General features: G+C 35.4%; 1 non-coding gene across 1 annotated transcript; it reads left to right on the top strand.

Moving 5' to 3' along the window:
• The first annotated feature begins 15050 nt into the window (after positions 1-15050).
• On the top strand, positions 15051-15122 carry TRNAD-GUC (transfer RNA aspartic acid (anticodon GUC)). Its single transcript has one exon. It is a non-coding gene; the product is annotated as a tRNA-Asp (tRNA).
• Positions 15123-16086: the final 964 nt, after the last annotated feature.

Here is a 16086-nt window from a genome sequence, read left to right as displayed (position 1 = left end):
TTAGATACATCAAAAGCCCCCACATACAAAATAAGGTTGAAAAGTCATGCACAATATATCTGCTCAAAGGTCGCAGTGCTTCCAGGCCTAATAATAATAATAATAATGCGTGTCAGCAGATTCTCATACTTTAAATGCGTCGCTTTTGTTGTGGTGTCGTTAAAAAATTTATATTTTACGCATAGCTAACTGTTTTTACCTTAGAATTATAGTTTTGACGTTAAAGGGGCGCAACGGTTTTCAACTTGCCTATTTATATAGAGTTTATGTTTCAACGAATTCTTAAAGACATTGCTTACAATTTGCTAGTTATCCTATTCACGATGTTTCCAAGGCTAAAAAGTATCCAATTTTGAAAATATGAGACTTCACATAATCTTTGCCCATTTTTGATGCTAACGCTTCGCCTATCAAACTCATTAAATTTTCGAAATGAGGACTGCAAATAAATCGATTTAAAAAATTGATTCAATACCACTTGATCTGCCAGCATTTCCCAACGCAATTTACCTCTTTTCTTTTTAGCTTGTCAGTGATGTATGTAAGTATGTGTGTAGGAAAATGCTATTTTTCCTTAAAACATATTAATAGTAGCCCATAAGGTTAGAGCAAACTTTGTCTCTTCTTCTATTCAATTTACCTTTTATTGTTGCTATACCTAACTATTTATCCATAATTTTAACTAACTGCCCAGCCCATAGTTATTCAACCCAAAAAGCATATTATAAATATCTTATGATGTTTGTGGTTGTGGGCAATAATTTGTATTTGTTAGTAATTTGACATAAGCCTAACTCAAATTATGTCCACTGGGAATCAATAAAATGCAATCAACGAAGAAGGACAAACATGTTCAGTAGAGTGTCCGTTATTAATCAAATTTGTTTACTAACGTTATATTAGCTAAATTTTTTGTTTTTAGGAAAAGAAGCTAACTACAAGTTGGTTACCAATAAACTAACGTGCACTATGTGTGCGTATTTAATTGTAAACATAATAATAATAGTAAACATCTTGGCTACTGGAGTTTTCGAGAGAAAAGTTTTCCGGAAGATGTATGCTGCTGTTCGTGATGCCGACCACGGCAAAACACCATCAACATCGATAACACTCCCCAAGGCCTTCGGGGAGTATCCTTATCGCTATAACAACAACAGCAAAAACAAGGAGGTATAGTGATGAGCTGTATGAGCTTTACGCAGATATGACGACAGTGCAGCGAATAAAAGCCCAAAAGCTTTGCTGGCTTGGTCATGTTATACGAATTGATGAAGATGCTACGGCCTTGAAAGTATTTCAGCCGGTGGAGGAAGATTTGACTTCCCTTGGTGCTTCTAATTGGCCTCAGTTATCGGGAAGGATAGCCGGCGTGACTTTTTACGAAACGGCCAAAATCTTTTAGGCGGTTAAGCGCCAACTAATGATGATGAATAACTTTTCTCACGGTATCTGGTAATATTGAATATAAGCGTAAGGTCTTAGCGTAAGCGTGATCTTTGTAAGTGGTATGCAATATGGGTATATATTGATGTAGAATGAAAATGTAGGAATAGTGTGATGTATGGAATAATGTATGTGGTTTGAGTATTACAGAATGTGTTAACTGTATTACAGAGAGATGTAGAGAGCGAGAGAGAGAGAGAGAGAGCGCAAGTGTTGTCATAACACTGTAGCTTAATGTAGGAACAAGGACATTTTGGAGTTGATATGAGTGAAATCACACAGCAATTCAAGGCACAAATGTCACCTACATAGAAACAAAAGTTTCTAAGCATATGCATCATTTTATGCATGCAAGGGTACGAAGTGTTCTATACACTGCTGCTTTGTTGGCAATAAAGTGTTTACAAAAACAAAGCACGATTTAAAAAGATCTAAGTTGAAATTTATTTCTTTTTGGAATTTTTTTTGGTAAGATTTATGTGAAATAATAAAGTGTAAAGAAAGTAAAAAATAAAATAATTTGACTAAAATAAAATAAAATTAAAAATACTAAATAAAATAAAATAAAGCGAACTAAACTTATATAAGATAAAAAATATTTAAGTAAAATAAAATAATATAAAAAAAAAACAAAAAAGAGTTAAATAAAATAAATTTAATTTAAATGAAATAAAATCGGGTTTTAATCGACGAGTTATCCGTTTGTTATCGAAAAGTTTTGAATAAATCATCGCAAAAGTATCGATATGTTTTAAAAATGTTGTCGATGTGTTATCCGATTGTTACCAGTTTCTTATGGGAGTTTTATGGAAAATTTCTCGATTTGTTATCAAAATTATATCGATTTGTTTTCGGAAACTTAAAGATTCGTTATCTTGGCGTGTTCCCGAAAAGTTACCTATTTTTATGGGATTGTTATCAATTTGTTAAGGATATGCGGTTTGTAAACGACGACGCATTAGCTTGCTATGAATAAAACTTCAATATAAAATCGATGAGCTATCTGAAACCCTGCGACAAGGAACCAATAAGCAGACAATAACAGGCTGATAACAAATCTGCGACCTTTGAATAAGAATAACAGAAACCGTATCATTTTGGTGGTGCCTCAGTCTATTTGTACTCTTATCACTCCATAGCTTATGCATGATGTTAAAAATATGTAGGTTATACTGATGTCTATCTTAAAAAATGTTATCAGTTCCATAGTTGCTAAATAAATAAATATAAGAACTCGCCAATATTACGTAAGCACATAAATCGTATATAATATGGCATATTTAAATTGTAAAATATAAATGCAAATGTACGCACATATAATACAAAGGTTTGACATTTTGCATATTGCAACATACGACTCTTTCCGACACGACACGTATGAAGATACAAATGCTCTCATTCTCAATCAACCAAAGTCTTATATACATATGTATGTTCGCATACATATATATATGAGTGAAGACATTAAAATATTCCATAAACATAGTTTTATAAATATATATATTTGTATATGTACATTAGGGTCGGTACATTTTTATGGAACTATTTCGTTTGTGTATATTGGAAAAATTTTCCGTAATCCCTTGCCAAATTTGATTTGGGAACAAAGCGGTTTCGACCTTGTGTCATCTTCAGTAAAATTTTTCGTTCAAATTTGTTGTTGTTGTTTGTCTTGTATTTATAGTTCGTTGGTACATGAGCATGTATTTTCAAAATGGATGTTTTTGAATGAGTATATGTGGTTGTTATGTGTTCATTCAGAAAGGGAGGTGGTTTCCACCGATCAATTTAAGTGGTTAGCTGTGGCAGGTAGAAGTCAGTAATTTTAGTTGTTTGACCTTTTTTGTGTGTTTGATGCTTTGGTTCGTTTATTGTTTTGTGTTATTTATTGAAGCGTGTTTGTCTCTTGTATATACATGATTATTTTGTTTTTTGTCAACAAGTTTTAAAGGTTCAAATATTGTGTCAGAAATTGTGTTTCGTTGTGTCGAATGTTTTCTGTATGTAGATTTCAATGCTTTCGAGTACGTTCAGACGTCGGCCTTTTGCTTTTGCGTAAAGGATCTTGACTGTAGAATATTAATTGATTGGCAAAGTCGGACACCGGTTTGATGGTTTAATTGCATGTGTTTTATTATAATCTCTTATGTGTTCTTTGAAACTCGTTCTTACTTGTCGTCCTGTTTGTCCTCTGTAACTGTGTTGGCATTCCAGGATAGCTTGTATACGCCGCACTTTGGAGTAAATTAAAAAAAGTGGTCTTAAAATAAAATTTTTAGTAACAGTTAAGGATAAAGTTTTCAAAAAAAAGACGCTCGAAAAAACAGCCTTCAAATTTACGCAGGTTTCAAACTGATTTCAAACCAGTGGTGGCCATAACAGTACAACCATAAATTAAAATTGAGTTGGTGATCGCTGTGGGTAAAAGACATACGATGATTGCTTTTCAGTGTTCATTTGATAGCAGCGACCTTGACTTTGAAAACACGATTTGGGAACTGAATGTGTTCCGAACGATGTCGTTCAAAATATATTGACCCACCTTAATGTAAATACATATGTTTTAGTTTCGAAATGTATTTGAACACAGGCAGCGCAAAAGTGGCATTGAGAATGGCATGCATCGCATATGAAATTGTCATATAGCATTGTGTAACTATTTCATGCATGTCTCATTAATGTCTGGACGTCTGGTTGGCGGACAGAAACGTTGTATTAAGTCAAGCTGAAGATTTGTAGAACAGATCAAAATGCATATTAAAGCGTGAAAACTATTTGATAAAGAATCCCGAATGTGTTTCTTAAAAATTTTTTACGTTTTTCGATTGGATCCTGGTTTGGGTTTCACAAAAACACAGGAGCTTGTGCTGCAAGCTTGAAGAACACGACAGAGTTACGATACTTTGGTTATGTTGTGTTGTTGTCGGGAAACCATTATAAAGCGCTAGATGCTTTCGCAAAGGGTAGAGAATTTGACTATAAGAACATGTGTGAACAAGCCAATAAATACTCTTGGTTGTGTTAGTGCACAAGCAGTAGCAAGAAGCATTAAAGAAAAGGACATGGGGTCGGCTTATTATAAGTGGGTTAATTAGCAGGTTGCTGGGAAGTGCTGACTCAATAGATCTAGGCAGGATTACTAATGCTCATTTCTATTTGAGATTCATGAAATTGCTCAAGGAGGATTCATTTGCTAAGCATTAATGCTCTATATCTACGAAAATTTTGCATGGGGCTCGCATAATAGTTTATCGCTCCTGGCGCAAGGTTAAAGCGGAGGTCTTTTGCAACTAAATTGAAGTTCCCTTGCGGAAGAAAATCATCTTACAAAATTTGATTAATTACATTCGTGCACATTTTTAACAGGGGCGGATGTTGCGATCAAAAGTAGCTTTTTAGGAAAGCAGTAGAATGACTTTAACGGTTCCATTTAGTCATTTCGAATGGTTATCGAGAAGGTTCAGGTCCCACAAAGGACTCTATAACATACTCAATCTTCCGAATTGTGTGCCTTATTAATTTGTTTAAGTTCAACATTTTATGTTGTGCTATATACTCTCAACATTTCAGGATACGTTATGTTATCTAGATATATTGTTAAGTTTTTAGTTATGTTATGTTTTATAATATGTAATGTGATTAGCATAACGTCTTTTAATATGTCATCTTATATTATGATGTGTCATGGTATATTATGTTAGCTATGCTGTAAAGTAACGTTATATTTTTTTATGTTACGTTTTGGCATGATGAGTGTAGTTATACAATTTTATGCTATGTAACTTTATATTTTGCAATGTCATGTTATTTTGTGTCATGCCATGTTTTGTTATTTCATTATATAAAATTACATTCAACATCGGTAGCCTTAACTATGGGAAAATCCTCTTATTTTATGTTATTTCATGTGATATAATGTTGTTTTGACATAATTTTTGTTGTGGTATATATGTTACGGTGTCCCTTATATGAACGAAATATTTCATTTTGCAATTATCAAAACGCATACCCTCTAATTCGGTTCAGTATACAAACCTCTGCTTAAATAACAAATTTTAACTTTCCACGTAAATTTTAACCCGTGCCGACAGGGTCTCAAAAATAGCAGTTTCTTTCTTCATCTAGTAGCTAGATCAACGAAAATGTTCACTGCTTTGTTTAATAATAGAAATTTGTATTAAAGATTGTTTAATTTAAATATTGTTAATAGGATTACTCAGAACATTTTCTTTTTAAAGTCTGTTTTTTACAATCTGGATACATATCTCTATGTTCTTGCACACAGCGTAAAAGGAACTGCTTTTGTTCTTCTTCTGCGGTTATCAAACCATGAAAGTCTTGCATAAGTTTAACAGCTCTCAGCTGTGTCATTAACTGCTTTTAAGCACAAAATCTTCTTTTTTGCTTCTATATAGGCCACGTTTTCTTCCCACGAAGATATATTTTCCTGAAGGAAACTGCAGTCAACTTTTAGCCTCGAAAATAAGTTTTTGCTTCTAATAGTGATGAAATCACTCAAAGATTTTTCTAAAACAAGAAAAAAACTTTAGCGTTTAGTAAATAGTGAGCATAGCTTAATACATATGAATAAATATTCACCATATAAAGATATCGACGTTTCATTCTTCGATGGAACGTATCTCTTTCCGGAATCATCAAAGCTTTCTCTTTTTAAGTTAATTACAATGTTCTTCTTGGTTTGTTCATCAACGTCTTCGTCAAAAATTGATAGCAGGGTTATTTCTTCTGATAAATACCACAGGTGGTGACTGAATTTTCCTAAAGCTGCTTTGGAAATCAACTTGTCAACTCTTTCGTAATCCTTCAGGGTCTTTAAAAAGAGTAAGTCTTGATTCGGCGCTTTTACTGCTAAACTGCATCTTAGCCAGGGCTTAACATAAACTGTCACAATGAATAAAGAAATATCTCTAAGCGCTTGTTCGTCCTTGACGCTCATTTTAAATTGAGACTGCAACAAACATATCTTTATAGAGTAAATAGCTCTTGCCATCCACCGAGCTTGATGCAATGCGCCTGGAGGTCTGATTTTAATTTTATTCTCAGAGTTTCCTCCCAAAAAAATAATAGCTGGTTCAATCAGTTCCCGATAATCATCTCGTACAATTGACTTCTCCAGTTCGTTGTAATAAAACTCCACCAATTAATTTATCATCGTCTCACAAAAGTGTTGTTTTACGAAATTAGAGCAGGGTTCGATAGCATTAGGATTAATATTCTTCCAGTTATCTTTGAACTTTTTAAATAGTGGAATCTCGGGACTGGTGCTGTCCTCTTGGATTTTAGTTTGAAATACACTTTTGAGCACAAGTTCGTAAACATGATGACGACAAGCAAAAAGTAACAATTCTCTTTCTAATGCTTGCTCCAAAAGCACACAAGCTCCATTCAAGCGACCTGTATTAGATGCTGTCGTATCACAGCACATTATTTGTACCTTATCATTAAGGTTCCAATCATTTAGCGTATTTAGTACTGCATTTGCTTGATTTTTGCCGGAAGAGCTCTCTAATTTCGGGACTGCAAGAATTTGTTCTTTCTCTTCAAACGAAATAACGATTGGCAAGCGTTTTTCTTTAGAGCTTTTTACGTTGAGACTAGGTAACAGTTTTCCATCCCAATGAACAGCAACAACTTCGGGTATGTTATTCTGAAAATCAGATTTAATGGATTCTGCTCTATGTTTTCTCATTTGCGTTCGAATGCGTTGAATAGAGGATTTGTTGATTGGGTAATCGTCACAGTTAAGACCTAGTGCTTCCACTACAGCTTGAACTACATAAACAGAATCTCGAATGCTGAGTTGACATCTGTCTAAAGTCGCAACCAATTTTGGCGTGATGAAATTTTTTCTTCCTCTTTTTGCTACTGCACTTAAAGAACGAATTGATTGAGAAGTGGAAGGAGTCGGTTCGTTCAGACTTTCTTCAGAGCTTGCAGATTGGTCATGTAATTCTGTATGTGTCATATCCTTGTAAGCAGCAACAGATGTCGATACGGCATCTGAGGGCATTTGTTTTAATCTATATTTCTCTTTTGCTAGTTGTCTTAACCTTGCCTTTTCTTCAATTACAGCCAACTTTTTGTCTACACCCATTAAGAAACCTGGGCGGCCTGGCCCTCTCTGTTTACGTCAGAATACTTTATCTTCTTCTAGTTTAATTCTGTTGAGAGCATCAGCATGTGCGATATCGAATAAATTATCCAAATCCTGTTGAAACTCCTCCTCGCGACGTTTATAAAAATCCGGTATCTTTTTACAATTTGTTTGCAGCTCTCGCCAGAACTGATAAAGATCCACAATTTTTTTAACACAATTAGGGAAAGCTCTGGTGGGTATTCTAGCTTTTTCCCAGAATATAATGCACTCCCGAGCCACAAGATTTGCACTTTCACTAATATTTAACTTTATTTCGCGAATGTTGAAAAACAGAACCGCAAGAATTTGACGATTCGACGGTAATTTTGCGCCTGTTATTTGGTGATTAATCTCACCCACCAGAAATATACTGTTTTTATTGCTTCTTAGTTCCACTGACATTTTCGAAATGAAAAACCCGACAACTCAAGAATAATAATCCGTGCACGTCTTATTTGAACGAACAGTTATGTAGAAATTTTTTTCTATTGATAAGAAACGCCACCAAATCAGTTGGCCTAATATTATCAAATTGTTTTTATTTGGAAAAAGCTAGCGTATTAGGGAAAACAGATTCAAGACGACAACGACGGTGCGGCATCTGTCAAATTATTTTTACACATGTTCTTATGGGGAGGAATTTTTTGGGTACGACACGACAAAGCAGCAATTAATCATGAATGCCGCTGTCGCTAGATTAGATCTATTTCTATTTTGACAGGCGACGGTCGTGGCGTCCTTTTTTCTTTTTGTGAATAAAAATCAAAATAAATGCAAATAGCCTTAAATATGTGTTGAAATTGATTTGCTATAAATTTTTTTAACACATGCAATACTTTTTTCTAAATTTTTTGCTGTTGTTTGAGCTAATGCAGAACTGTCGTTGTCTCTTTCATTATAATCAGTCGTCGGTGCTTGGCGGCAATTATCGTCAAGCTTCAGTTTTTCGCCGTTGTCGTTCGCAGTCGTCGTTTTGAATGTAGCCGGGCTATATTTCTGTATAAAGCTGCAAAATTTAATAACAATGTGATCCATATGGAACAATTTGTTGTTTCGAAAGAGCATTTGCGTGGTATTTGGTGGTATTTGGCTTTCAAAGAGTTCTTTTGCCAGTAAAATTGCCTTTTTTTGTCTTTTTCCATAGAAAATCGAGTCCTTCGGGGAGGGTTTGAAACTTTTCGGAATTACTGCCCTATTTTAAGAGCTAGAGGCTTCAAATTTGAACGAATGCTTACGTATATAGCATATATTGTTGACTGAAAAAATCATACAGATCGGTGGTATATATAGTATATATATGGTGGTATATATAGTTTATATATATATTATATATATATATATTTTCGCAATTTTAGCCCCATTTTAACAGCTAGAAGCTTCAAATTTCACCGAACGCTTACGTATATGGCATATATTGTTGTCTGAAAAAATCATAGAGATCGGTTATATATATAGTATATACACCATATAAACTGTATTTTTTTGCTCCTTTTTTACAACTGGAAGCTTCAAAATTCATAACATTTCATCAAATAGTTACGTTTACGTCATATATTGTTGAAATACGTGATTCGTAGTCATAGTTTTTACACACAGACCACAAAAAAAGCCTGAAACTTTGCATCCTCACACAAAGTACCTACCTATTTTTTATTTTATATTTATCTTAAAAATCGTTTAGGTATGTAGATCTGTTCACTAGATATTTCTTATCTTATACATCCGATTATTCGGAGATTACGAACGGGATAGGATTATTGTTCAGCCCCATTCATGAAAGGTATGAAGTCTTCGGCATAGCCGAAGACAGTCCCGTCCTTACTTGTTTTTTAAAGTGATATAATGCTATTTTAACATATGCTATGTTGTGCTGTGTAATCGGACATTTCATGTAACCTTACGTTATGTAAAAGTACCGTTATGTGTTAAGTTATGTTTTATAATATGCAATGTGATATGTACAACGTCTTACAATATGTTATGTTAATTTATTTTATGTACTTTTTTTGTGTATTTTGCGTTACGTTATATTATGTTGTGTTATGCTATGTTATGTCATGTTATGTGATATTAAATAGAAGCATGTACCTTTTGGCATATTAGCTATGTAACATACATATGTACATATATCATTACACTTTACCCACCATACAATCCTGTTGTATTCATTCTGTCAATCTACATACCCACCAGCTTCCTTCATAACAGCCAACGCTTTGCCAATATCTCACACCAACACCAACGTGTGCCAAGCAAGCGCTCGTCTGTTCATTTGTTGGTCTCTAATTGCCATTAATACTCATTAGTGGGTGCATTTAACGCTTTTATGTTACGTAATTTTTTCCAATACCAGCCACAAAAGTTACTCCCAGCGGAATAAATATCTAAGCGAACAACAAATGAGAGGCACAAAAAGGTTACAAAAAATTGGGGGATGGATAGCAAGTGTTACTTTGCCACTTCCTACAAAATATGTTTACTGTTTTTATTTTTGTTTTAGTGTACTACTTTCATCTTATATTATAATATGCTTTGTGCGTTAGCCAAATTCTTTGTTTATTTGTTTTTCGTTTTTTTATTCTCTGTGTGAATTTTTTGTTAACATTTCTTCTTATGCGCATCCTTGGTGTTTATAAAAAAAAAAAAAAAATGTAAGGCGCGATAACCTCCGAAGAGATCTAAGGCCGAGCTTCTCTTCCAATTTGCGTCGTGCTCCTCTTGATTTTCCCTACAAATTAGCCGGACGGGACCTACATGTTTTATGCCGACTCCGAACGGCATCTGCAAGGCAGATGAGTTTTCACTGAGAGCTTTTCATGGCAGAAATACACCCGGAGCGCTTGCCAAACACTGCCGAGGGGCGACCCCGCTTAGAAAAATTTTCTTCTAATTGAAAAACCTTATTTCTAAAATTTTGATGTTGTTTTGCCCGGGGTGCGAACCCAGGGCATACGGTGTGATAGGCGGAGCACGCTACCATCACACCACGGTGGCCTTGGTGTTTATAATATTAAAATATGCCAAAGGGACTGAGTGGGTTAATTCATTTTGTTTGCTGTCTGTTTAAAGGGTGGGAGTTTATATTGTGCTTTGTTTGGAATACCCGGTGCAACAAAGCCTTACCAGCCAGACACATAGATTTCAGTGTTGCATACGCTCCTTCACGCATATTTATGCGCTGTTTGTATTATTGTTTTTTATGTACTGCGAGAACTAAAAATCGTAAAATAGTATAATATCAAGATAGTTAAATGTGCTTATAAGGATAAGTAAACAAAAGTTGACTACGTTGTTGGTGGTGGCAGACAAAAATGAGACAGTGCCTCATGGCAACATACCGATTGTCAAGTTGATCCCAGGCACGCTTACAAATGAAAATAAATTAGCCTTAACCTGTAATATTTTGTGTAATCTCTCTTCGCTTTGCGGGTATTTTATTTTTCTTTGTTTGATTGCCCTTTTTTCCTATGCTGCGTTGCCACAAAAAAAAATTGTTACTATTGTCTCTATGATATATGCGTTTTATTTCTAACCCTTAAAGCTAATTGAGCTGCGGTGAAGAATTTGAAATGACAGTGGAATTATTTATGTTTAGGGTTAGTTTAACGTAAATATCGTCAATGTGTCAGTGGCACAATATTGCTTTAACAAAATCAATGTGATAGTAAAGTAATTATTACTGGTGCTTGCTCATTTTGACAAACTCACATATGGCCGTTTTTTGGAAAATGGCACCTCAAAAAAATAAAATATGTAAGAATGTTTGGAATAAGAAAATAACTTAAAGAATTGCATTCAGCGGACATGGAAGCGATATCAATTTCAAAAATTTCGATCCCAGAGTTCTTGTTGTTGTTGCTGTAGCGATAAGGGCACTCCTCGAAGGCCTTGGGGAGTGTTATCGATGTTGATGGTCCTTTTCCGGATACAGATCCAGGACATTCCGGTAATCAGCATCATTAAGCCATCAGCCCGACCATCTCGGCAAAGATTTAGTGTGACCACATGAAACCTTCAAGGACATCCCGCCCTCCCAATCCCTAGATCCATGAGGAACTTGTGGTCGCCATTGCCTCGGATGTTAAAGTAACAGGATTCACCACTGGTAGGTGAGGTTGAAAATTGGGTTGGATAAGCTATATTTTGCGTTGTCAAAACACTGAAAGGGTTGTGCTACACACACAACCCCTTGAATCAATTTGGTATTTTAATCGCCTCTTACGACAGGCATACCTACCGCGGGTATATTCTAAGCCTCCTTACCCGCTGGGGGTATATCCCAGAGTGTATGTTTTTTGCTTCTGAGGATGAAAATAGTATTTATGCACCAGAGCTGTTGCCATCGCTGACTAAATAAAGGCGACGGACTAGTACATACAAGTGTACGTCTAAAAAACTAAAAATCTACCCGCAATTGTAGATGTATTTACAATGTGAAAAAAATTTTTGCTTTTTACTTGAAAATATAATTTTTTTTGAAAAAATTTTTCTACTTAAACGAATTTGGTAAAAGAAAAATTGTCTTAATGAAGTTAAGTAAAAAATGCAGAAAAGAAAAAAAAAATTCAGAAGAAATTTGTTAAAAATGATAATATAGTAGTTAAAAGTTCATTTTAGGCTAATTTCTCATAATTTAAGCCTGATATCTCTAATAAAATTCAAAAACACTATAGATATTAATACAGCCTCTGAAATGTACGTAAAATACCTTTAAAGTAAGCCTAATATGATATTTTTCCTATAACTCTATCAGAAGCTATGAAAATTTCTTGGCCAAACCCTACATTCAAATGCAAAATATCTATTTTGCAAAAGTGGGGACCTCGAAATCGGACTTAGGGCTTTGGTGTCTTCAGCAAATTTTCTTAGAATCATCTGTAGCTTACGTTTTTGCTATACTCCTTATGAGCAAAAAATTTGACCTGCTCTAATATACAGGTAAAAATTAAATATGGCTAGTATTGGCTCATTACTTATACCGAATTATTATGGTCGAGTTTTCGGCGTGTTATTGGCTTCATATCGCAGAGTTATAGGTTCAATGTTATGTCACAGATGTTCATCGATTTTACATTGAAGTTGTATCTGTTTCATAACAAACCGATAAGTAGTCGATAACAATTCTATAACAAACCAATAATAAACTGGTAACATTCTAATAACAATACTTTTTTCGATAGCTTTTCTATTGTAAATCGATAGATTTTCGATACTAAATCGTAAAATTTTCTACAACAAATGATTAATTTTTGATAGCAAATCGATAACTTTTTGATAACATATCGCAAATATTTGGTAAATTTTCTATAACAAATCGATAAATTTTCGATAGTGAATCGATAACTCTGCGATAAATAAAAATCGGTAACTCACTATCGATAACTCGTCCCTATCTCATCGACAACACACCTATAATAAAGTTATAACCCGTTGAAAGGAAATAGGTAAAACACCCAACCGATAACTTATCGGTAGCAAATTGACAACACGCATTTCATATCAACTGTAACACATTGTTCCCACATTAAGCTAGAGTATACTGACTACACTACCACTTCCAGAGAATACGGTTACGCTTATACTTACCTCACGTTTGCATTCCGGATTCCCCCATACAGCGAGCAAAGATGTTTTCACAACAAAAATTCCTTCATTACAATTGCCGTCTACTCCGCTGTCTGTTTTGCTAAAGAAAATTCGACACTCGAACTTCTGACGTCTCCCTGCCTCCAGTTCACGGTCTTTTCGTCTGGGTGTGGTTATACTAAGATGCTGATTCCCTGCCATGATTCTGAGCTCCTCGATATTTTAGTTATAACATAATCGACTGTGATTTGGCCTATCCTTTGGGGGAGGATTCGTCGCTTATAATTTCAACGTAAGCATTTGAAGAAGATATTGTTTTCGTAAACGCACATCGTGTGTTCGACCTTTTCTACTCTACATGGGTACTTTTTGAAATCTCTAGTGAAGAGAGAATTTGGGTAACGTTGAACAGATACCCGATTACATGTTTGTAGAGATGAACGTAGTAATCAAGCTAATACCAAGAATGTGCTTGTCTTCTCACATCGATAAGGCTCTACCCTTCAAAGAAGAATATTTATCGTATGGAAACGGGTGGAATTACGTCGATTAAACCTGGGAAACTAGCCATATGATCACGATGAATACACTCGTCTAATTTCACTTTAGTTCCTTTCGATAGCAAACTCATATAATAGCTTATTTCTTTGCTATTACACATCACGTCTGCGGCTTGCCTTAGATCCCTGTCGGAAAATATATAGCTTAAAAACAGCCCTGTTGCTATTTGCACTCATATAGCCCCTATTATCAATTGCGACACATCGTATTGACATCCAGGCCGAGCTTCTCTTCCAAGCGACATCTTCAAACAGATAAATTATCGGTTAAGAGCTGAGTTTTTATGGTAGACATATGTACACCCGATGTGCTTGTCAAACCACTGCCTACGGGCGATCATGCTTGGAAAAGTTTTTGATATTGCTTTACATGGCACACGCCTAACGGGTTGGGAGCTTGAAATAATTTCTCGGTAGATACCTCTCGTAAGAGGCGGCTAAAGTTCACAAACCAAAAGGTTCCTTCGGTAAAAAAAATCGTTCCCGAGCGTACCAAATTCTCATCCGATAAAGGACAGCTTCAGTAATTATTTTATGATTACAACAACAATACAGCTAGCGCTTCTTCGAAGCAGCACTTTTTTCCAACTGCGTTCAATTTTAATGTCCTAGAACTTTCTCAATATATTACCAAAATAGTTTCACAGATTTCATAACTGCCGATTGTTCGATAATAAAATTCTCTTCAAGAAATCGAGCGTTTTCGATGTCTCAGCTTATAACAAGTGTTGATCTAGCTACGAAAAAAAAAAATTTAGAAATCTACTCGCCGACATTACGCATAAGAAAGGCGCATTAGACGTTGATTTCATCTTATTAGACGGCCGGTTTTTGCAGAAAAAACGTACGACGAAGCTCGACGAGCTGAAAGCTAGTTACCCACACATCCCTATTTATTACCACTTAAGTAGATGTGAATATTAGAACCATATTCGGGAATAATAAGGGCAAAAAATAAAGTAGACCTGGTACCATCTCTACTTCTGCACTAGTTCGGAACTAGTGGTGATTCGCTGCATTGTAGACATCGGCTAGCTTTGTACATCATGTGAAGAAACATATTGCGTTGCTTTTTCTAACAATTCTCTAATAATTATGTTGGTTGGGCACTAAAAAACTTCAGTACTTCGCTGCTTCTTCTATTTCTATTTCTATTCTATGCGCTCTTTATGACGACGACACTCACGTTGCTTCTATTTTTAACATATTTTTTTGCTCATAATTCAGGTATGGTAGATATGATTTCTGGCTATGATCTTCTTGTTTTCAATAGAAAAATGTCATTTTACGACCTTAGGTCAACATCCTCGATAGTATAGTGGTTAGTATCCCCGCCTGTCACGCGGGAGACCGGGGTTCAATTCCCCGTCGGGGAGTTACATGCTACTATCTTTTTGTGAATAATTCGAAATTTGAAAAAAGGGCAACTCATGATAATAATTTGATTTTTGGTGTGTGTTGAAAATTTAGAAATACCATTCTAATTTGAATCAATGAAACGTACGTTATTTCTATTACTTTTTACCAATTTCACACTGAAAATTAATTGAACTACAATTTTGTTCAACAAAAAAATGAATGCTTGCTTTTCATTAACGAACATCTGTCAGCAGACCCCAAAAAATGTTACTTAGGACTAGGTAGGGAATTGAAAGGAAAGTCCTCTCTCGGCAAACAAAAATCATGCTCTACAAGTAACTTATCGCACCCGTCCTACTATATCATGCAGAAACATGGACCATGACAACATCATATGGTGCGGCTCTGGGAGTGTTGGAGAGAAAAGTTCTTCGCAAAATTTACGAACCTCTACGCGTTGGCGAACGGCAAATCCCGGTGAAAATTGAATGATGAGCTGTACGAGCTTTACGCAGACATCAACATAGTGCAGCGTATGAAAAGTCAGCGGCTACGCTGGTTAGGCCATGTTAAGCCATGTAAGAAAGTATTTTAATCAGAACCCACCTATGGAAGCAGAGGAAGAGGGCGGCCCCTGCTCAGCTTGAAGGACTAGGTGGAACACGATTTAAGTTCCCTTGGTATGACCAATTAGCGCCGGTCAACCCAACGTAGAAATGACTGGCGCGTCTTGTTGGACGGCCATAATCGTTTGAACGGTTAAGCGCCAATTAAGTAAATAAGTCAGTTTTCACAAAACATATGCCGAGCCTGAAAGGAAGCTGCAAAGTAGAGGTATTTTCATTAAGACGCATTACATGGCAGAAATACAGTCGGAGAAAGACCCCGCTTAGAAAAACTTTTTTATAAATGAAAAAGCTATTTCCAAACGTTTGATATTAATGACTATGTAGTAAGGCGCGATCAACGAAGAGATTTTTG

Source organism: Eurosta solidaginis, chromosome 3 (genome assembly GCF_040869045.1).
Source record: "Eurosta solidaginis isolate ZX-2024a chromosome 3, ASM4086904v1, whole genome shotgun sequence".
Lineage (NCBI taxonomy): Eukaryota > Metazoa > Arthropoda > Insecta > Diptera > Tephritidae > Eurosta > Eurosta solidaginis.
The sequence above is the reverse complement of the archived record's forward strand: the minus strand, read 5'-3'. Positions and strand labels throughout refer to the sequence as shown.